The 24,509-nt window shown below is 37.8% G+C and overlaps 1 pseudogene; it reads right to left on the reverse strand.

The window, feature by feature from the left end:
- Window positions 1–734: 734 nt before the first annotated feature.
- On the reverse strand, window positions 735–885 carry LOC129478229 (uncharacterized; annotated as a pseudogene).
- Window positions 886–24,509: the final 23,624 nt, after the last annotated feature.

Genomic DNA, 24,509 nt, shown 5'->3' on the forward strand with positions numbered 1-24,509 from the left:
TTACTGCTGATAAATTATATAATAATATGACTGGTATAGAACAAATCAGATATGAGCCTAAATCATACCAGTAAAACTAGATTGAATTATTCTCCAATATAGTGTCATTCATTCTTTTACTTAAAAAACAACAAATATTTTAAACTATGTGCCAAGAACCATGAATAAGGAATTAAAAAGTAAAAGTCTATATATATTGTTAATCTATTATCAACAACAGGAAATAAAATTGGTTCATAATTCCCATAAGTATATTCTGTGAACATCAAAGTCTATTATAGCTGTTATTTTCACTTCATTTGAATGGATGTGGTCTTTTCATAAGCTGATTTTTCTCCTTAGTTTTTTTAATTTCTGAAAATGAAATTTTCTGCTTACATGTTTCAGTGTCTTGAACCAAGGCACTACAACTTACCACCATTCTTACCATATTTGTCTAAGTCCTAAATTTAGCTTTCTGGTACAAATTAAGCCTGCCAATTGTTGAAAATAATATTTTTAATCCCGATTGTAAAGATATATATGTACTCTCTATAGGAGATTAAACAAATCTTCTATAGGGTTGATAAAACAAATCCTGTTCCTTCATTTTTATATGAGAAAGAAATACAACTAGGATTATTACAACATCTCCTACAACTCTCAGAATCTTCACCGCCTTATTAACCTGGTGTTTGGATTCTCTTTGTTGTATCTTTTTTTAAGAAGAAACTTCTTAAATTAAAAATGGAATTGCTCAGACTGCATTCCTTCCCGAAGAGCAAAGCTGGCTTCACACTAAAGAGAGAACACTGCACCTACTCCTTCTGGCTTCTAGTGCTCTACAAAGTTGGAGAAACTTTTCTAGTAATGAACCATAGCAATGATGCTGGGAAGTATAGTCTTTGATATATCTTTTAAAGCACAGATTTTTCACTGAATCAGTAATCACTCTTGGAAAATAGATGTAGACCAAAGATATATATATATAGATATATTTGAGGTAGGAGCTTGTTCTGTCACCCAGGTCAGAATGTAGTGGTACGATCATGGCTCACTGCAGCCTCAACCTCCCTGGCTCAAGTGATCCTCTCACCTCATCATTCCAAGTAGTTGGGACTACAGGCATATGCCATCACACCTGGCGCTCTCTCTCTCTCTCTATATATATATATGTATACGTATATATATATATACACACACATATATATATACGTATATATATATACACATATATATACGTATATATATATACACATATATATATATACGTGTATATATATGTATATATATATACACGTACATATATATATTTTATTTTTTTTTGTAGAGATGAGGTCTTGCTCTGTTGCCCAGTCTGGTGTCAAACTCCTGGCCTCAAGTGATCCTCTGGCCTTCGCCTCTCAAAGTGCTGGGATTGCAGGCATGAGATGCTGCGCCCAGCCTACAGTATTCAGAATTGTCCATCTGCAGCATTCCTTCAAGCAGCTTATACACAAAATCAAATCAATTATTCTGGTGATCAACCTAATAAAAATAGCACCATAATTTTAAAAAGAAGAATTGTTTTGGCTGAATTAGAAGCCTCCATATTAATCCAACCTCTATGCATGTCATAATGGGCCTGATTTGGGTGCACTTTCGTATCTAAAGCATGATATTTTAAAAGGGCATATAAAATGGGAATGTTTGTTTGTAGACAAGCTAAATTTTTTCATGGCAACAGGCAAAAAAAACCCTGAAATAGAAGAGAGTTCTGGAGTTCTAGCCCTCAAGCTGAACAACTGTGGGAGAAAGACTTTCAACTTCCTATAGAGCAGTTAACAGAAGTGCTTCTTCATCAATATCTTGAGTATGTGTTGCTTCATAAATGCAAGCAATATTATCAGTAATACCAACAGAAATAATTTGATATTTTAAATTCGTAATGAAATCATCATTTTAAAGGAAAGAAGGGAAAATTTGAGTATCGGCCTTGAGCTTCTTTCATTAGTCTAGTGAGTCTTGGTCTTTCTCTGCTTACAATGACTTTTATGCATATTTCTAAAATTAAGGAAAATGCCAGAAATACAGGTTGTTTGTGTATATAGGTGGTCCTACGTCTGTTATTTGACAATAATGACATTTCAATAATGACATTGAAACAAACAAAAAATGTCCATGTGGGGCAGAGAAACTGACCCCAAAATGTAACTGAATAAGAAATGCTAACGTTTAGCAAAATATGACGATGCTACCTGCACAGGGCTGTGAACCACTTCCTTGGGCTCAATTTCGTTCTCAGCCTTCCTGACAATACTTATTTCAATATGAACATTAAGCAGTCAAATGTAGGGAAGCATTCAAAATATATTGTATCCACCCAAGAAGGCATCTTCCTGTATGAGTGAGTAGGTGTCTTAAGAGAGAATAAATGGTTTAACAACCCAAGACTTTATATTTTTCCCATTAATCATTTATTTTCAACCAGGCATGGTGGCTTATGCCAGTAATCCTAGCATCTTGGAGGGCCCAGGCTAGAGGATCACTGAAGCCTAGAAGTTCAGGACCAGTCTGAGCAACATAGTAAGACCTCATCTCTATTTAAAAAAAAATATATATATATATATATATATTTTTTTTTTTTTAAAGGGCCAGACATGTTGGTTCATGCCTGTAATCTCAGCACTTTGGGAGATGAAGGCAGGCAGATTGCTTGAGTACAGGAGTTTGAGACCAGCCTAGGCAAGGTAGTAAGACATTTTCTCTACAAAAATAGTACAAAAATTATCCAGGCATGGTGGCAGGTGCCTGTAGTCTCACTACTCAGGAGGCTGAGGTGGGAGAATCAATTGAGTGCCGGAGGTTGAGGCTACAGTGAGACACGATTGTGCCACCGCACTCCAACCTGGGTGACAGAGAAAGACCTTGTCTCAAAATTAAAATTAAATTAAAATAAATAAATTTATTTATTTATATTCTTCCACCACATTACTATGAGGAAAAATATTCAATACCTAATTGTCCTTTGCTCTTACAGATAGAATAGATGACTTCTTAAAGTCAAACCCTGCTGAGAAAATAGTATATACTCTAGTGCATACCGGCCAATCAGTATATATATAATTGTTGAAGACATTTTCTGTAACAGAGAAAACTAGAGCAACACCAGTCCTACCACTCTTCTTTCCAGCAGCTCTGTAACCACACAGTGTCTGTGACATTTTTCTCCAGTTTCAACGGCCTGAACATTCAAATGTGGTGGGCACTGACTGCCACTGTATTTTCCTCATTCTATTATTTTTCCCTTTACTCAAAGGGAAAGCTAGAGACATCCCTCCCTGACTAAATGGCCTCTATCTCCAGGAAAACATGTCACTACTGTAAGGAGAACATAAAGACCCCATTATGTCTTTACTTCTGTATTTACTTTTTTTCTAAAATCTGAACTGTACAATTTGTGAACATAGGCATTCCAACATCAGAGTCAGGTTTTTTAACTGTATCATTCTGTTAACCCACCCTTTAAAGAATTCAAATTTAACATAGTTTGCAGCTTAAAAGCAGCATAAAATAAAATTTCAGAAAATGTCATGGCAACACATCAAACATTTAATGTCAGGTTCCCTTATGCTCATTGCATTGCAAAAGGCAACCACCAATTATGCAATTTTGAAATGATATTTTACTTCGTAATTAAAACCCAGGTTCCTCGTGCTTGATATTTGTAGAGCATCTGTGCAAAGCAATTGCTCCCTGGAAAGGGAAGATGGTATCTTTGCACTTTCAAAGACCTCTGCCTACAGTGCCGTTATAAATAAGCTTCTTTCCTTTGTTAGCTTAATGCACCTAACTTCACACTTAGATATGTTATCAAGGAATCACCAAATAGCATGCATGCATAAGTTCATTGTTTAGAAGTTGGTGTAAATTTTATTACTAGACAGTTCCTTTGTTCCATATGACAAATATTGCCTTCATTTAATTATAATGCTGAAAACTTCATCTGATATGTACCCAGCCTTGAATTGTTTTCAATCCTAAACTGAGTGCACTTTATTCTGACACAATATAGCTATCATCTTGCCTAATAAAATAACAGTACCACACACATTTAAGTATATATATATATGTGTATATATATATATATGTGTATATATATGTATATATATGTGTGTATATATATGTATATATATGTGTGTGTATATATATATATATATATATATAAAATTTACTGTCAACCAATGGAATAAATCTCTATCTTACTAAAGTCTGATAGACTAAGGTGCAATCATAAATGCAGGTATTTTAATAAATGAAATATTTTATTTTTTATTTATTTATTTATTTATTTATTTTTTCCGAGACAGAGTCTCGCTGTGTCGCCCAGGCTGGAGTGCAGTGGCACAATATGGGCTCACTGCAACTTCTGCCACCCAGGTTCAAGCAATTCTCCCTGCCCCAGCCTCCCAAGTAGCTGGGACTACAGGCAGCCGCCACCACGCCTGGCTAATTTTTGTATTTTTTAGTGGAGACAGGGTTTCACCACGTTGGCCAGGCTGGTCTTGAGCTCCTAACCTCAGGTGATCCACCCTCCTTGGCCTCCCAAAGTGCCGGGATTACAGGTGTGAGCCACCACCCCAGCCAATACTTTATTTTTTTAAATGAAATACTTTAATTAGGATATAATAAAATCTCATCTATCTAGAGAGCAAAATTTTTTAGATAACCAATCTTTCCCTCTTTAAGTACCAAACCTTTTTGATATTTGAGCAACTTTAGGTGGAAATCATTCTTTGTTTGTTTTGTTTTATTTTGTTTTTGAGACAAAGTCTCACTGTGTTACCCAGGATGGAGTGCAATGGCACGATCTCAGCTCACTGCAACCTCCGCCTCCTGGGTTCAAGTGATTCTCGTGCCTCAGCCTCCTGAGTAACTGTGATTACAGGTGTGTGCCACCACGCCCGGCTAGTTTTTTGTATTTCTATAAGAGACAGTTTCATCACATTGGCCAGGCTGGTCTCGAACTCCTGACCTCAAGTGATCCACCTGCCTCTGCCTCCCAAAGTGCTGAGATTACAGGTGTGAACCACCACACCTGGCCAGAAATCATTCTTAAATATATTACACAATTTTCTACCTTCTTAAAGAGGGCATATTGATAACAACACTTTTTTTTTTCAAAATGACTCAGGACCACTTTTGAGCTTCAGTTATTAATAATTCTAATATAAGGCCAGGCACGGTGGCTCACACCTGTAATACCAGCACTTTGGGAGGCCAAGGCAGGCAGATTGCTCGAGGTCAGGAGTTCGAGACCAGCATGGCCAACATGGTGAAACCCCATCTCTACTAAAAATACAAAAATTAGCCAGGCGTGGTGGCATGTGCCTGTAATCCCAGCTACTCGAGAGGCTGAGGCAGGAGAATCGCTTGAACCTGGGAGGCGGAGGTTGCAGTGAGCCGAGATGGCACCATTCTACTCCAGCCGGGGTGACAGAGGGAGACTGTGTCTCAAAAACAACAAAAAAAGACTAACTAAAATAATTCTAATATAAGAATGACTTCAAGACAATCAAGTGGGAAGTTTTTCCTTGTTACAAAATGACTCCAGACAACTGTTTTCAACCTACTGTAGCGTTTTATAGCTTTTGGTTCTCTCCTAATGACTAGGAGTTTAATTTTTTCTTCCTAATCTTAACCAGGAAGCATATTAGAAGTAAAATGTTGCCTCTTTTGTGTGAAGAGGACTTTGGACCCAGGAACTACATCAGGAAAAAATGTTAGAATGATATATGAATCATGAGTGTGCAGACATCAAGTAAGGACTGAAGAAACATGTCTATCACTCTACGAACAGTCTTGTGTGGCTTTTGTAATATTAATTTAATCTGCTCAGAATCGTTATAGCTGAAGTACTAGTTTATTATTTCAGGCAGGTGAGCTACTGATTTATTGAGTTGTCTGTAAAAAGAGTATCACTATGGTGTAACTGATTCAGACTTCATAGAAGGCAGGTAATTTATTCCTGGTTTCTAGAAAACAGCTTGAACACGAGGTTGTCAGTTGTTCCTTTTTTTTCCCCACTTGTTTTATTAAGATACCATTGACAAATAAAAATTATATATATTTACAGTGTACAACATAATGTTTACATATATATATATATGCATTCTAAAATGATTACATCAAGCTAATTTCCGCATCCATAACCTCACATACTTTTATCTTTGTGTGTGCATGTGTGTGTGGTGGAACATTTAAGATCTAATTTCTTAGCAATGTTCAAGTATACATTACTATTATGAACTATAATCACCATGTTCTACAATAAACCTCTAGAACTTATCCATTCTAACTGATGCTTTCTACCAACATCTCTCCATTCCCCTCAATCGAAGTGTTCTTTTCTTAACTATAAAAATATTTTAAGCAATAGGCCAGGTGTAGTGGCTCAAACCTGTAATCCCAGCACTTTGAGAGGCCAAGGCAGACTGATCACTTGACGAGAGGGGTTCAAGACCAGCCTGGCCAACATGGTGAAACCCCATCTCTACTAAAAGTATAAAAATTAGCTGGGCATGGTGGCACGTGCCTGTAATCCCAGCTATTTAGGGGGCTGAGGCCAGAGAATCACTTGAATTCGGGAGGCGGGGGTTGCAGTGAGCTGAGATTGTGCCACTGCACTCCAGCTTGGGTGATAGAGCGAGACTCTGCCTCAAAAAAAGAAAAAAAAAAATTGGCCAGGCATGGTGGCTCACACCTGTAATCCCAGCACTTTGAGAGGCCAAGGTGGATGGATCACCTAAGGTCAGGAGTTCGAGACCAGCCTGGATGACATGGTGAAACCCCATCTCTACTGAAAATACAAAAAATTAGCCGGTCATGGTAGCGGGTGTCTGTAATCCCAGCTACTCGGAAGGCTGAGGCATGAGAATTGCTTGAACCCGGGAGGTGGAGGTTGCAGTGAGCTGAGATCACACCATTGCACTTCATCCTGGGCAACAAGAGCGAAACTCTTTCTCAAAAATAATAGCAATAATAATAATAAGTAAAAAACAAAGCCAGATAATAACACAGTTGATAACTGATATTTTAAAATTCTCACTTGCTTGATAATATACTAAATTCTAAACATGTGGCCTATTACAGGATGGAATTTTAAAATAACAGGCCTATTTTGGAGCCTATCCATAGTGCTGAGATAATAGAAGTGTAAGATCCTACTTATAACATAGTTCCACAACATGAACTCTAAATGTGATGTTTTAGCAAAACTCCAACATCAGGCTAGAATCTTACTCAAGTCTGTACTGTGTAGAATTAAGAAGCAAGCACTGTAAAACTATAATGTTAGGTTCCAAACAGCTAACTTCTAGGGAGGTAATTAAAACTGGGGAAAGGGAGATGAAGAATGACTTTTATTTTATATTCCATATCATTTAACTTTTCTTTTTTTCCAGACAGGGTCTTGCTCTATTGCTCAGGCTGGAGTATAATGGTGCAATCGCAGCTCACTGCAGCCTCAACTTCCTGGGTTCAAACAATACTCTCACCTTAGCCTCCCAAGTAGCTGGGATTATAGGCATTAGAAATCCACCAGGCTAGCTTTTTTGATGTTTTGTAGAGACAGGGTCTTGCTATGTTGCCCAGGCTGGTCTCAAACTCCTGTCCTCAAGTCATTAGTCTGCTTCAGCCTCCCAAAGTGCTGGGATTACAGGAGAGAACCACCACGCCCAGCCTCAGTTAGTTTAACATTTTATACAATATATGTGTGTGTATATATACACACACATGCATACATATATACATTATTTTTCAGTTAAAAATTATTTTGATTACCCATAAAACCACAAGAAAATTTGACTTCAAAGAAACAAAAATGTTACTTAACTCTGTGAGATAGCTCAAATACAATTAGGATTTTTGCTGCTTACTGAATCCTTAAATTTATTTAGACTGGGTGTTGTATTAGTTTGCTACGGCTGTAGTAAAAAAGTGTCGTAACTGAGTGGTTTCAGCAACAGAAATTTATTATCTTACAGTTCCGGAAAACTAGAAGTTCAAAATCAAGGTGTTGGCAGCATTATTTCTGAGGGCTGCCAGGAAAGGATCTATTCCAGGGTCTGTCTCTTTGGCTTGTAAATCAGTGCCTTTGTGTTCACATGACATTCTCCCTGTGCATCTGTGTCCAAATTCACCCCTATTTATAAGAACACCAGTCATATTGGATTAGCGTCCACTCTAATGATCTCATTTTATGGTAATTACCTCTATAAAGACCCTATCTCTACAAAAAGTCACATCTTTTTTTTTTTTTTGAGATGGAGTTTCACTCTTGTTGCCCAGGTTGGAGTGCAATGGCACAATCTCAGCTCACCGCAACTTCCACCTCCTGGGTTCAAGCGATTCTCCTGCCTCAGCCTCCTGAGTAACTGGGATTACAGGCATGCACCACCAAGCCCGGCTAATTTTGTATTTTTAGTAGACACGAGGTTTCTCCATGTTGGTCAGGCTGGTCTCAAACTCTTGACCTCAGGTGATCTGCCTGCCTCTGCCTCCCAAAATGCTGGGATTATAGGAGTGAGCCACTGCGCCCAGCCAAAAAGTCACATTTCAAGGTACTAGGGGTTAGGAATCCCACACAGGAATTTTGAGAGGACTCAATTCAACCCATAACAAATGTGTCAGTTCACTCAGGCTGCTATAACAAAATACCATAAACTGGGTGGCTTATAAATAAGAGAAATTCATTTCTCACCATTTTGGAGGCTGGGAAGTCCAAGATCAAGGCACTGGCAGATTGAGTGTCAGGTAATGACCCGCTTTCAAGTTCGTAGATGGTGCCTTCTTTCTGTGTCCTCACATGGTAGAAGGGGTAAGGGTCTCTCTTGGGCATCTTTTATAGGGGCACTAACCTCATTCATCAGTGCTCTCCCCTCATGACATAATCACTTCCCAAAGGCCTTATCTTCTAACACTGACACACATGGTATTTCAACATAAAAATTATCGTATTTCAGAAATTAAGAGTAGGATTAGAACTTCAGTATATAAATTTGGTGGGACACAAACATTATATATCCAGAATCTATATCCCTTGTGGAGATCTGGTTAATCAGATCATGATCCAAAGCAGCCGTGGGCCCACTGCTCCCTAGCCTCACTGTGGGCATCTTCTCCCTCCTTCCTCTTGGTTTCTGCTCTCAACACCTAGAGAGGTGGAAGCAGCCACAGGTCACCCCTACCAACAAGCAAGTAGTTGTGACAATTATGTTTTCATCGATTTCTCATTATTTTCAGAGAAGTAATTCAAAAAGTATCTGGAAAATTTCTTTCTAAAAAGACAGAAGTTTTCCTGAAAGTTGAGAGTCCTGCCCACACACTTCCCACACGGACAAAAACCGACAATTTTTTCCTTTGGGAAAACATTATCGCTTGAAAACTCATTTTGTTAGCCCTGGCACAACAGTGTATCAAAACATATTAAAAAGAAAAAAATTCAGCGCATGTGGATACTGTTGGTGGGACTCTCATTTTACCTAGTTCTGTATGAGAATTTTTATAAGAACGTGTATCTTTGGTTAACATTCAATTATAACTTTCTGCTCCCTATTTTCTTCAGTTCTTATACTAAAAGATCCAAAGTTTCCCCTATATCTTATTTTAAAAGAACATTGCAAAGATAATTGTTTTTACAGAATCATAAAGTAAGAAGAGGACCTTTAGTAATCAGCTGGTGCAAGCCTTCATTTCACAGACACAGAAGCTAGACCCAAAGGGTTCCTGAGAGCTGCTCGGGGATGCTGGGTAAACATTAGAAGCAGTTGGTCAGACGGAAGACCACTGTGCTGTGTGCCTGCTTTCATAGTAACATTTAAAATTATGATCCAGCCTATAAAAAGGGACCCTTCCGGAATCTTTAGAAAAGTAATATATTTGCGATCATTTTTATTTAGTGCTAGTGTCTGAACTGCGTCTTACACTTGCAACTTAAAAACAAAATGAAACAAAAACTCCACAACATACACATCTGAAATCCAGAATGAATTTGTTTAGCTTTAAATAAGGCCTGGTAAGAGAGGAAGATGGAACTTACTGACAATAAGTGCGTGTTTATAGACTGAACTTGTCCATGAAAACAGAAGATTACCAAAGGAAATATAGCACATAAAATTGAAATATTAAATATTAATAAAGACCACAAAAATCAATTTAAAGAGATAGCTTTTATTTTTAATGTTATTTTCATCAGCTTTCCCTGTAAAAATAGAGATCTATTTAAAATGTTTTTTTTTTTTTTACTCTACTCACTTTGATATTCTGCTCTTCAATTGGTAAATCATATTCTTCTTCCTGCCAAACATATCATTCTCACTAAATCTGGAATGGGATGCTTGGCTAGATTTCCTTTGTTATGGATATTAGAAAACCAGACAGATAATATTTTTCCATGCAAATTGGGACCTGCTTGTTGAGTGAATTAGCTCTGATAACAGCCAAAAGCAAAACAAAACAAAACAGAAATAGAATGAGAAACAAACTAACAGTTCACACAATGTTATGAGCACATGATCACATAATCACGAGTACATGTATAATTAAATTTGAGAGCAGAAAAGAGGTTACCTTAAATTTCCCAACATGCTTGCTTTGAAATTTTAATTTTTTTCAGAAGTTCAGAAAATAGTTCTAGTAATTACTAAATAGTTTATGCCTTTAGCTATTAGAATTCATTTAAAAAGTGGCAATACCTAGGCCAAAGCAAAACGGAAAGTTAATTATTGCCTGAAGTTAAAGGACAGAGGTCTTTCAGATAATAAAAACTAGGCGGGGTGCGGTGGCTGATGCCTGTAATCCCAGCACTTTGGGAGGCTGAGGTGGGTGGATCACTTGAGGTTAGGAGTTCAAGATCAGCCTGGCCAACATGGTGAAACCCAATCTCTACTAAAAATACAAAAATTAGCCTGGTTTGGTGGCAGGTGCCTGTAATCCCAGCTACTTGGGAGGCTGAGGCAAGAAAATCGCTTGAAACCAGGAGGCACAGGCTGCAGTGAGGCAAGATGGCACCACTGCACTCTAGCCTGGGAGACAGTGAGACTCCGTCTCAAAAACTACCAAACAAACAAACAAAATTTTAGGTGGACTCAAATGACATCCCATTTTGTTTCAATCTTAATGACTGACAATTTTTCTAAAATTTTTAAATATATTTTCTGCTTTAGTAAACAGTGTATAAAAATTGTCTTAATATTTATCTTATAGTTGAAAATGTTCCTATTTTAGAGTCATTATCTGATGGCAATTACAATTAAATAGTTATGTAGATCTGACTAGGAAAGTAAGAAATATTGACGTGAATCCATGTTCACCCCCACAATGACCCTACCATTATTTCTGTTGCTTTTTAAAGTCTTTGAGGTGAGTTTTCTTCTTTTTATATTGCAGCCACTCATAGACCCTTGGCAGAAGAATGGTGCAGTCACATTTTTTTCTCAATTGGACCACCATGCAGCCTGCTAATTCCTGTGATCTTTCTTCTCCTTTTGAAGAAATTCTAAGAAAGGAAATGATGGTTACTTACAATTTCACTTTACTGAATTCCAGTTAATTAGGGGTTTCTGAATTTGAAATCAAGATACTATACACATGAAACAAGAAAGTTTATTTCTTGCTCCATCCAGGTTAATTCTATTATGCATTGACATTAACATTATTCAAGTCATTCATATAAAAATTAAGACACAGCATTCCCTTGAAGCCCTGAAATTTCTCCACATTTTTTCCTTTGGCTGCTAATAGTTTAAGGAATGATTGTATTTTTTTTTTGGTGTCAGGGATATCTGTTATGTATTTTGACATCAAAGACATTCCAAGTGTGTAGGAGGAGGTTAAAAGAGTATTGAAGCAAAGAGTGCTTGAAATAAACACTGTCAGAAACAGTTTTATTGCATAGAGATTTGCAATATAATGACTTTTATTGCGACGATATTTATACACACATATATATATATATACATTTAATGATTTGCTGAGATTTCCCCTAAGGGCATTCTAAGAAAATACTATTACTCAAAACACAATGAATTAACTGCTCCCATTAGACACCTCACTCAAAAGAACAGAGGAAGAACCTTGTTAAGTAAGAGATGTTTCCTAGCATAGTGTGCAGAAGTGTCCTGACTTATTGATCATATTATTTAGCTACAACTGGAAGTCAATGCCTCTTAAAAGATAAACATCTGAAGAATATACCTTCTGATTTCATCCTTCCCCACCCTCCCTACAGAAGGGACAGAAGCTTCTTTCTTTCTCCCCTTGACAGAAGGATACACTTAATTGCCATTAGACTATGCATGGTCCCTGCTTGAAGAAATGTGCACACCTGTCTAGCAGAGGCTGCAGTGCCTAAGATGACTACCAGGATGGCAGTCACTTTGGTTCCAGTAGTTGCATGTCCACAGTGCCACCCCACTGCGGGGCCACAATTGCACCCTCAGGGCTCCTTCCTGGCTGTCATCTGTTGTTTTCCCTTCCTCCTACTCCATTTGTGACCAGCCCCACAGGTTTTCCATGTCAATAACAAACATGTTCTAAATAGTAAAAGATTTCAATCCCTTGTAAAATAAAATTCAATGTCATTTACCAACCTGATGAAAATTTTCAGCCACAGAAAATTCATAGTTTAATCGATGCCCTGGAAAGAACTCATGTTTTCCACAAAGCTTTTTCTTCTACGTGGTAAAATAATATCTTCTGTGCTTACTTCAAGGAAATGTTATTTGAGACAGACTCATGTACTACTTTTGTTGTTTACGTTCATGACTTGCTAGTGGCCCAAGTTTTCATGGCAAATATGTGCCAAGAAAGCTATGATATGCTACAGACAGGACATTTTAGGCATATTCTTTTTCCTTTTCTTTTTTTTTTTTTTTTTTTTTTGAGATAGGGTCTTGCTCTGTTGCCCAGGCTGGAGTGCATGGTGCTATCACAGATCACTGCAACCTCGACCTCCTGGGCTCGAGCAATCATCTTGCCTCAGCCTTCCAAGGAGATGGGACTATAGGCATGCACCACCATGCCTGGCTTATTAGTATTAGTATTAGTATCAGTATCAGTATTAGTATAAGGGATGAGGTTTTACTATATTCCCTGGGCTAGTCTCAAACTCTTGGGCTCAAGTGATCCTCCTGTCTTAACCCCACAAAATGTTGGGATTTTAGGCATGAGTCACCACTCCCAGCCTCTATTTTGGGAGGCATATTCTGTCTTTCCTCATGATTTCATTCAATCTGACTTTTCCATCTCCATGTTTCCAAAATTCATCTCTGTCTGCTGTTCATAATACTACTTATTACATCAAATCTCTTACAGCTATTTGTTTACATATTTTTCTCCCCTTCTAGACTGACAGCTACTTAAGATAGAAACAGTCCTGCTAATCCTTGTACCTTCTTCTCTAAATCTTAAACTTCATAGTTTAACAATGAACCAGAAGACCGCATTCTATCTTGGTCCGTTATTTTGTGTGCCCTTCCTGCCCTGCTCACCTTCAGGGATGTTGCAGAGATATAGGAGGTGGATGATATGAAAATATTTTGAAAATGGGAAGAAAACTCCAATGCAAATGCAAGGCATGGTTATTTATCTTTAGATAATAAACAATAAAAAATTATTTGAACAATGTTTGAGTTTTGTGGATGATTTTTAAGTCAGTTATTATTGTTCTGCATTGATATCTTAGACATATTACTTAATATAGAAAATAGCTTGGACATGTTTAAAAACCTTTCTAAAAATTATATATATCATGGACGAAAGACAGAATTGATATGTAATATTGTGTGCATGGTTCATGTTAAGTGAATCTGAATAAGCAAAATTTGCAGAAGAGTAGCACATTAACCAGTAATAAGCTGGTGATAATATGGGAAAACCAGCACTGGAAGAAAGTTTCAGGAAAGAAGGGTTCTGGCTTTATAATGTCCCATCTGTTTCAAGCCTGTTTGACAACAAAACAGACATTCAAAAATTCTGTGTTCAGAAATTCTAGGAGTCATTCTTGATTCTTCTCTCTCTCATACACCCCAAATTCAAACCATCAGCAAAACCTTCAGCATATATTCAAACTCTCATCAGTTCTCACTCAGCACTGCCATCATATCCATCTTGCCCAAGCACCATCATCTCTTACCTGGATTCCAGCAATGCCATCTGGACTGGTCTCCCTGCTTCAGCCCTTGCTTGCTTTTACAATGTAGGTCACATCATGTCACTCTTCTACTCTAAACCTACAGTGGTTTCCCATCTCACCAAAAATAAAACCCCGACCTGGCCCTGTGTTACCTCTCTGCACTCACCCTCTATTCCTCTCCCATTTGGCCCCATCCACACTGCCTGCTTGCCGCCCCTCGAAAGAAGTCTAGCTCATTTCCATTTCAGAGCCTTGTACTTGCTATTTCCGGGGTGGGAGGCTCTTCTGTTGGCCTTCAATTACTAGACAGTGAATTTTCATTGTTCTGCTCCACTCAAATATTATCTCTTCCAAGAAGGCTTTCCTGACCACCTTAGCAACCTCTGAATAGTCACCCTATACCCCACTATCTAGTTTTATTTTCTTGTTTTCATTCATCACATTCTGATATTGTTTTTATTATTTGTTTCAATAAGTTTTTTTTTCACATGTTAATTTTTTGTCTTTTCCTACTAAGCTATAAGCTCCATTATGGAGGTGATCTTGTCTGTTTTATTTGTTAGTGTATCCCAAGGACATAGACTGGATTAGTCCATTCTCACGCTGCTATGAAGAAATACCCAAGGCTGGGTAATTTATAAAGGAAAGAGGTTTAATTGACTCACAGTTCAGCATGGCTGGGGAGGCCTCAGGAAACTTACAACCATGTTGGAAGGCGAAAGGGGAAGCAAGGCACCTTCTTCACAAGGTGGCAGGAAGAAGAAGTACAAGCAGGGGAAATGCCAGATGCTTATAAAGCCATCAGATTTCATGAGAACTCACTCACTATTACTAGAACAGCATGGCGGAACCACCCCCATGATCCAATCACTTCCCACTGGGTCCCTCCCACAACATATGGGGATTATGGAAACTACAATTAAAGATGAGATTTGGGTGAAGGCACAGCCAAACCATATCACAGACCATGTCTAGCACATATGCAGTGTGTGATGGCTTTGTGATGTGCAACCCCGTTAGGCTAACCTATAGCTCCTAGAGTTCCCTTTCTACTGTGTTTCCAAATAAAGAGGGCTACAAGAAATAATCTCTTCTGAGAGTTGGAGGATGGAAGGGAGGCAGCAGCTGTTTTGTGGCATGCAAGCACCTTCTCCCCGTTTTAAACACTAATCTAAGTGCTGCTATGAAGAGGTTTCACAAATGTAATTTGTGAAAGTACTACATCAGTTGACTTTAAGTTAATTGAAAGAGAGATTTTGCTTGGTGGACCTGGGTTAATTAGTTTGAAGGCCTTTAAAAGAAGACTTAGGGCTTCACTTAACTCAGAGACTCCAAACAGCAGTTGGGTGTGCAATTGCTCCCTTCTGTCTGCATCTTCATCCCTCTCTGGCTGCTACCAGTGGACAAAAAGCTTCAGGTCATGCCCCTGGGACTCCAGCCTGCTCATGGTTTTCCTTCCTGGCTGCCTGCCCTGTGAACTTCAGGCTTGTTTAGTGAGCCTCCACAATGTCATAGGTCAATTCCTTGTAGTGAATCCATGAATACACACACCCCACATCTACATTTCCTTCTGGTTCTGACCCTGTGGTTCAGCCCTGACTGATGCAACAAATGTTCAATGAACAATTTATTGGATAAAAATATAACTATAACACAAAAGATTGGAAACATAATCTATTATTTATCTATTGTTTCACTGAATCACCCAAAAGCTTAGCAGCTAAAAACAGCAATAATCACTTATCATCTCTCATATTTTTTATATGTCATGAATTTGGGAATAGCTTAGATGGGCAGTTTTTCCTTGGTTCTCTCATGAGGTTTCAATCAGATGTTAGCAGGGGTTGCAGTCCTCTGAAGGTCTGACCAGGGAAAGAGGACCCACTTCCTAGCTGGCTCACCCACTGGGCAAGCAAGCTGAGGCTGGTTGTTGGTGGGAGACATCAGTTTCACTCCTCATGGGTCTCCCCAGGGGTCCTTGAATATCCTCATAACATAGCATCCTTATAACATGGTGGCTGGATTCCTTCAGGGGAACCAATCCAAGAGATCAAAACAAAAACTGTAATTTATTTTAAGACCTATACTTAAAAATCATACACAGTAGATTTCAAGTTATTCTTTTCTTCTTTAGACAGGGTCTCACTCTGTCACCCAGGCTGGAATGCAGTGGCAGGATCCTGGCTCACTGCAGCCCAACCTGCTGACCTCCTGCCTCAGCCTCTGGAGTAGCTGGAACTACAGGCACGTGCCATCAGGCTCGTTAATTTTTTGTAGAGTCTAGGTTTCACCATATTGCCCAGGCTGGTCTCCAACTCCTGGTTCAAGTGATCTGCCTGCCCTGGCCTTTCAAAGTGCTGATATTGTAGGTGTGGGCCACTGAGCTCAGCCTTCAGTTATTCTTTATTTTATTTTATTATCTATTTATTTAGATACAGGGTCTTGCTCTGTCTCTCAGGCTGGAGTGCAGTGGCACAATAATAGCTCACTGCAGCCTCGAACTCCTGGACTCAAGCGATCCTCATGTCTCAGCCTCCCAAGTAGCTAGGAGTACAGGCATGTACTGCCATGCCCAGTTAATTAAAACAAAAAAATTTGTAGCTATGAGGGCTTGCTATGTTGCCCAGCCTGGTCTCAAATTCTTGGGCTCAAGCGATCCTCCCACCACTGCCCCCCAAAGCTCTATGATTACAGGCCTGAGCTACAATGCCCAGTCTTGCTTTCCAGTTATTCTAATGGTCACATAGATCAGTCTGATTCCATAGGGGAAGAGGCTGTCTACACAAGGATGTGAATAGCAGGAGGTGAGAATTGGGTGCTATCTTGGAGGCCAGCCACAAATACATAGCAACATACTAAACATGTTAGCTCTGAGTAATGGGATAATGGTTATACGTTTCCTCTTCATACTTTTCTGTCTTTTCTAAAATCTCTACAATGAACATGGTTTTGCTATTTTGTTGTGGTTTCTTTTCTTTTCTTTTCTTTTTCTTTCTTTTCGTTTTTTTTTCTTTTTTTGAGACAAAGTCTCACTCTGTCACCCGAGCTGGAGTGCAGTGGCATGATCTCAGCTCACTGCAACTTCCACCTCTTGGGCTCAAGCAATCCTCCCACCTCAGCTTCCTGAGTAACTAGGACAACAGGTGCGTGCCAGCACATCCTGCTAATTTTTGTATTTTTTTTTAAGTGACAGTGTTTCACTCTGTTGCCCAGGCTGGTCTTGAACTCCTGGGCTCAAGCCATCCGCTAGCCTCGGCCTCCCCAGGTCCTGGGATTAGAGCTGTGAGCCACTGCACCCAGCCCATATATTATTTTTAAATCAGAAAAAAATATGTATCTTGATGTTTTTATATACACCTATATGCATATTTATGTATAGACATATTTATCTTCAAGTGAGAAACTAGGTATATATTATACATCATTCATAATGAAAGACCCAGCAAATAAAGTTTTCTAAATTCTTCTTATACTTAAGACTACATTTCCATAGACCTAAACATAAATTTTCATTCATTTTAATGTAAATAATCGAGTCATTTACAAACTGTGCACCTGGTTAATTTTTAGAAAATAAAATCAATTCATTGTTTGATTTTATTTGATCAAACAATGTTTGTTTGATTTTATTTGATCAAACAATGTTTGTTTGATCAAGTCTCAAAGATAAGCTAATTTCTAAAGCACAAATTATTCTTAACAATAATATCATTCATACTCACATAATTAGATGACAACATAATTGAGGAAATATTGGGGTAGCGATGTGGGAAATGAAGATGGAAGCATTTATTTAGAGGCTAGACACTGATTTTCAAATCTATGAGGATGTTACAAATAATCACTAGCTGAAAAAAATCCACATAGAAATTTTGTTTTGTGTAAGGACTTTCTTTGCTTTATATTGAGCCAGTTTTATAAGTTAAAGCTCATTTTTACATGCCGCATATTATGGGAAGAATGTGGCTCCTCCATCCCAACCTCTACTCCAAAAATGTATGTGTTGAATCCTTAACCCATCATGTGATTGTATATGAAGATAGGGCCTTTAAGGAGGTAATTCAGATCTAAAAGGTCATAAGGCTGGGGCCCTAACCCAATAGCACAGGTGGCCTTACATGCAGGGGAAGATCTATCAGAGACATGCATGCACAGAAGAAAGGCCATGTGAGGACACAGCAAGAAGAAAGCTTCTGCAAGCCAAAGAGAGAGGTTTCAGGAGAAATCAAACCTGCCTACACCTTGATGTGGGACTTCCAGGTTCCATAACTGTGAGAAATGAGTTTCTGTATTTAAGCTACCCAGGCCATAGTATTTTGTTATGGCAGTCCTAGAAGGCTAATACACCACACAATTTAAGATCTATGGTAACTGAGCAATATTTCTAACAATGCAATAGTTTTTGAGTATTGATACCAACCAAATTAGCCTTTATCTGAAAATATTTAAAATTACGAAAACATATCAAAAAAGAATAAGATAAAATCATTCATAACCCACCACCTACTCTTCATTTTGTAGTATTTTTTTCCTTTTTCCATGCATATACACTTTTAAAAAGTAATATTGGCATCACAGAATCTATGTGTATATTCTGTAATTTTCACTTAGAAAATATATATTAGTGTTTATATTACTGTGTGTGCATGTGTGTATGTATGTAAGGAGAGATCGATGATAGATAATATAATATATATTAGGATATTAGGAGAAATAGATAAATGCTAGATAGATGAGAGAGAGAGAGAGAGAGCGTGTTATGGACTGCATGTTTGTGCCCCCCCTCAAATTTATATGTTGAAACACTACCCCCACCCCATGTGATAGTATTAGGAGGTGGGACCTTGGGAAGTAATTGGGATTAAATGAGATCATGAGAGTAGAGCCCTCATAAATGGGATTGATGCCTTTATAAGGGTCATGAGAGATCTTGCTTCCTCTGTCTGCTCTCTGCCATGTGAGGATACAATAAGTCAGCCGTCTGCAACCTGAAAGAGGGCCCTCATGACAACTTGACTATATTGGCACCCTGATCTCAGACTTTCAGCCTCCAGAACTGAGAAAAATAAATTTCTGTAGTTTAGAAGCCACCATGCCTATAGCAGCCTGAACTGACTAAAAGATAGATAGGTAGATGGATATATCTGCATATGCATACAGATACATATATAGGCAGAGTATTTATATTATATATACATATATTATGAGAGTGTGTCTATATATATACACACACACATATATATGGTTAGGGTTAGGGTTAGGGTTAGAGTGTGTGTATATGTGTGTATATATATATATATCATTATATGCTTATTGTATACAAGTATATATATTCTGCATATACATACAGATACAAATATAGGCAGAGTGTATATATTATACACATATCCACATGTGTGATATTTCTCTATCTTACTTTAAGTAGAGGCATTCGCAGGCTTCTAGAGACACAGAGAACATGGAGCTATGCTTTACAGTGGTGTTAAGAGCACCAAGCCTTGGAAGAGGAAATCTGGTTACTCTTCTTCCCCCCTACCAACTAGCTCTGTGAGTCTTAGTATTTCTGAATTTCTCTGGAACTCAAATTCCTTCTCTTTAAGCCATGCTACAGACACCCAACTCAAATTGTTCTAGGCCAGAGAAGAAAAATTTGCCAAAAGACTCAAACAATTTAGAAAGGCCCTGGAGTTCTGCCAGAACTCTTCCTCCACCTCTTCTATGCTTTCTTTTTTCAAATATGGTAGGAATCATGGCCACCAGTTTCTTCCAAGATTCTTATGACACTTTCTCCTCCAGAGAAGGACTGAGTCTCTTCTCCTGGATCCAGTTCAAAAATTTCCAAGGAACAAACAACTATGGGAATGGAGCCATATACCTACCTGATGTAGGAAAAGGGCATTGACTAGGAAAAGGGGAGCCATTCCTAAAAGGGAGGGAAGCTGGTCAGAGGAAACAATGTTATACCACAGGAGATCCGGACTATGGATAAGACACCAGTGTCCTAAATGTTCTTTAATTTCCTCTTTGCATATCATCTGAATTTCTTCCCAACTTTCCGGTTCAATAAATTGAAGATAGTTATGGTTCCTGACACTGCTAAACTGAGAGCATCAAGTGTAGGTGGAGAAGAGGGAGGGAAATTGATTTCTTTGACAAAGTTATTTCTCTGGGAAAAAAAAAAATCTGCAAAAATATTCCACCTTGCTTTTAGGCATAATTTTATCATATTTAATTAGTACTGAAGCCAAGAGTTAGGCTTAGACCTTGACTGGAAGCAAACACTGTGGTTGGGTACTAAAGCTGGCTTGTACTTGCTTGCAAGAGTTGATCGTTAAATTTTGGCAAAAAATTTGGTAAGCCAGCTGCTAAACCCAAATATTGTTAAAAATTAAACCATATAAACTTAAAATTAAATTATATTTCAGAAGGTAATAATACTTCGAATTCATCACTTCCTAATTGTTTGATTATATTTTACTATCACATATGCTGTTGAGGTTATTTACATTTATTATACTTGCACGGTGGAAATACTAAATAATAGCATGCTATCATGCAACTCCTGCCATTGTTTACTTAAAATCAACCAAAGTGGGAATGTGTACACCATGGAAATCAGCAACTACTACAAATAGGATTTTTTTCTTAGAAAGCTGATTGGTAAATACTTAACCATCACACCACGGAACACCACTTTCAAATACTAAAGAAATCAATTGGACTTGAAAATTTACAGGACTTCTGGGAGCCTAGAGTGGCCTGAAACGATCTAAAAAGTTTAAAATATTGTCTCTGGTCTCCACTAGTCAAATAAAAGTGTCCAAAAAAGATTATAACATTCTGAATTTTTTTTAAAAAAAATTCATGATACTAAAATAAAGAAGAGGAAAAGAGAAAAAGCATTATTGTACAGAAAATTATTCAATTAATAAATGTACAAATGAGGATGAAATTAGAAAATCACCATTTTGGAAACATCACTGTAATAAATGAGCCAGGTAAGGATCATTATTAACAAATGTTAATACTATTGGGTGAGGGGTTATTGGAGGACAGGATATTCATACAATCACCTCACTTAATACTTCTCAGCTCCAAAAAGAGAGAAATCTGGTGAAAATACCTTACCAAAAACATAAAACTTAACATCACCAATCTTTATATAATGCACATTATATAACAGATTATACACATCACCTTTAAAGTATTCTTGCCAAAAATGTTTGTCCTGAACCTAATCATGAGTAAATAATCAGACAAATCCAGGTGTAGACTATTCTATAAGATAATTGATTTTGACTCCTCACAATATCAATGTATGTCAGACATTTTAAAAAGTAGAGAGCTTTTTCTAAAATAAAGGAGACTAAGGAAATCCAATAACTAATATATGCATTATATTTGCTTGGGTCCTGCATTTTTTTAAGTGTAAAGAATATTTCTGGGACAGTGGGAAAAATTTGAATGTGTTATCTCTATTTGGTATAAGTGCATCAGTGTTAAAGTTTGAGAGAGTAATAATTTTGTTATGCAAGATATTAACTTGTTTCCACATACTGAAGAAACACCTGAAACTTAAAAAAAACCTGTGAATACACACACACAGAATGCAAATGTGGCAAAGTGTTAAGAATTGGCAAATCCAGGTGAAGAATATACAGTCTTCATTATATTCTACTTTCATCCTACTTTTCTGTAAAACTGAATTTTTTCAAAATAAAAATATGAGTCTGGGCGCAGTAACTCACACCTGTAATCCCAGCAGTTTTGGAGGCCAAGGGGGTGGGTCCCTTGAGGTCAGGAGTTCGAGACCAGCCTGAGTAAAATGGTGAAACCCTGTCTCCACTAAAAATACAAAATTAGCCGGATGTGGTGGCACACGCCTGTAATCCCAGCTACTCGGGAGGCTGAGGCAGGAGAATCTCTTGAACCCGGGAGGTGGAGGCCGCAGTGAGCCAAGATCACACCATTGCACTCCAGCCTGGGCAAGAAGAGCGAAACTCCATCTCAAAAAAAAAAAAAAAAAAAAAATATATATATATATATATATGTAAAATACAAAAGTCAGGAGAGATAGATGCAAAGAGAAAGAGAAGAAAGAAAGAAAGAAAGAAAGAAAGAAAGAAAGAAAGAAAGAAAGAAAGAAAGAAAGAGAAAGAAAAACAAAGAAAGGAAAGAAAGAGAAAGAGAGAAAGGAAGGAAGGGAAAAAAGGAAAGAAGGGAGGGAGGGAGAAAACAACTAAGTATAAGAGAATCTTAACCCTCATTGCTCAATCAGGAACACAGATATTCTTGATATAAAAGCTTAAATATGATTTCTCATAATCAGAAATGCAAACAAAACAAGACATCCAAAGATAAAAGAAAATTTATCTCTTTTAAAATTTTTTTGAGTTCAGCCTAATTTTTATGTATTCATATCATGCAACAATACATAGCTATCAGAAACATTTTCTCGAAAAGTAGTAAAGAGCATAGAAAAATAATAATGTGAATTAAATGAAGCATTAAATAAAACTCTTAGTGATCTTCATTTTATTTTTATTATAACATTAACATAAAATAAAATGCACAAATTTTAGGTGTTCGGTTTTACATATCTTGGCAATTGTATACACTAGCATAACTACCATCCAACAAGAAATAGAACACTTTTGGGTGTTCTTTATATATTCTGCATACAAATTTTTTGCATGCATATAAGGTGAGAATATTTTTTCCCAGTTTAAGACTTGTCTAGTCATTTCTGAATGATGCCTTTTAAAAAGCAGAAAATTTTTTGTGAAATTCAATTTCACATTTTTTTCTCTTATTGTTAATGATTTTTGTGTTCTTTCCTTGAAATCTTTGCCCACCCTAAGATCATAAAGATATTCTCTTTTTGTTCTTGAAGCTTTATGTTTCTGGTTTTAAGTTGAGGTCTATGATCTGTCTCAAATGAGTTTTTTTGTATAGAATGAGATATGGGTCAAAGTTCATTTGTTTTCTTCCATAGGGATATTCAGTTGCTCCAGCAGCATTGCTAACTCCTTTGGAAATTGACTTGGTAGATTGACTGATCTTGGTTTGTTTGTCTGTTTGTTTGTTTGTTGGTTTGTTTGCTTGTTTGTTTGTAAACAGGGTCTCACTCTGTCACCCAGGCTGAAGTGCAGTAGCACCATCATGGCTCACTGCAGCCTCAACTTTTCCTGGGCTCAGGTGATCCTCCCACCTCAGCCTCCTGAGTAGCTGGGTCCACAGGCATTAGTTTAAAATTAATTAAAAATTAGTCCACAGTTAATTTTTGCATTTTTGTAGAGACAGGGTTTTACCATGTTGCCTAGGCTGGTCTCAAACTCCTGAGCTCAAGCCATCCTCCCACCTTGGCCTCCCAAAGTGCTGGGATTACAGGCAGGAGCCCTGCACCCAGCTGCTCTTGGTTTATTTTGTAAAAGTATAATATACAGACAAAAAAGGCTAAAAGTACAGTTGTCCCTTGGTATACACGGAGGACTGGTTCCAGGACCACTTGTGCATACCAAAATCTTATTCATACTCAAGTCCCTCAGTCGGACCTGCAGAACCCATGTATACGAAAAGTCAGTCCCCTCCCACCGCCAATGTATGCAAGTTTCCCATCCCTCAAATATGAATTTTGTATTCTTTTTAAAGTGAAAGCAAGTTGATTAAGAAAGTAAAGGAATAAAAGAATGGCTACTTCATAGTCAGAAGAGCCAAATTTTGTATTTTTTATCCAAGTTTGGTTGAAAAAGATCTGCGTAAAAGTGGACCCATGCAGTTCAAACCTATGTTGTTCAAGGGTCAACTGTAAAACCAAAAGCATTAATGATAGTTATTATTAAGTAATAGGATTTTTTTTTTTTTTTTTTTTTTTTTGAGGCGGAGTCTCGCTCTGCCGCCCAGGCTGGAGTGCAGTGGCGTGATCTTGGCTCACTGCAAGCTCCGCCTCCCGGGTTCACGCCATTCTCCTGCCTCAGCCTCTCCGAGTAGCTGGGACTACAGGCGCCCGCCACCACGCCCGGCTGATTTTTTTTTTTATATTTTTAGTAGAGACAGGGTTTCACCGTGGTCTCGATCTCCTGACCTCGTGATCCGCCCGCCTCGGCCTCCCAAAGTGCTGGGATTACAAGCGTGAGCCACCGCGCCCAGCCAAGTAATAGGATTATAAGTGGTTTTCTTGTCTTCTTTATACCTTTCTGTGTTTTCTTAATTTTTGACAATAAACCTTTATTACTTCGTAATCTAAAAATATATAAAGCTCTTAAATTTTCGTGTTCATTTTTCCTCTTTTCCTTTAGCTATAGCATAAAACCTGCAAAATTATAGCTTAAAATGCACATAAATAAATGTAACTTTA

Source organism: Symphalangus syndactylus, chromosome 2, assembly GCF_028878055.3.
Source record: "Symphalangus syndactylus isolate Jambi chromosome 2, NHGRI_mSymSyn1-v2.1_pri, whole genome shotgun sequence".
NCBI classification, from domain to species: domain Eukaryota; kingdom Metazoa; phylum Chordata; class Mammalia; order Primates; family Hylobatidae; genus Symphalangus; species Symphalangus syndactylus.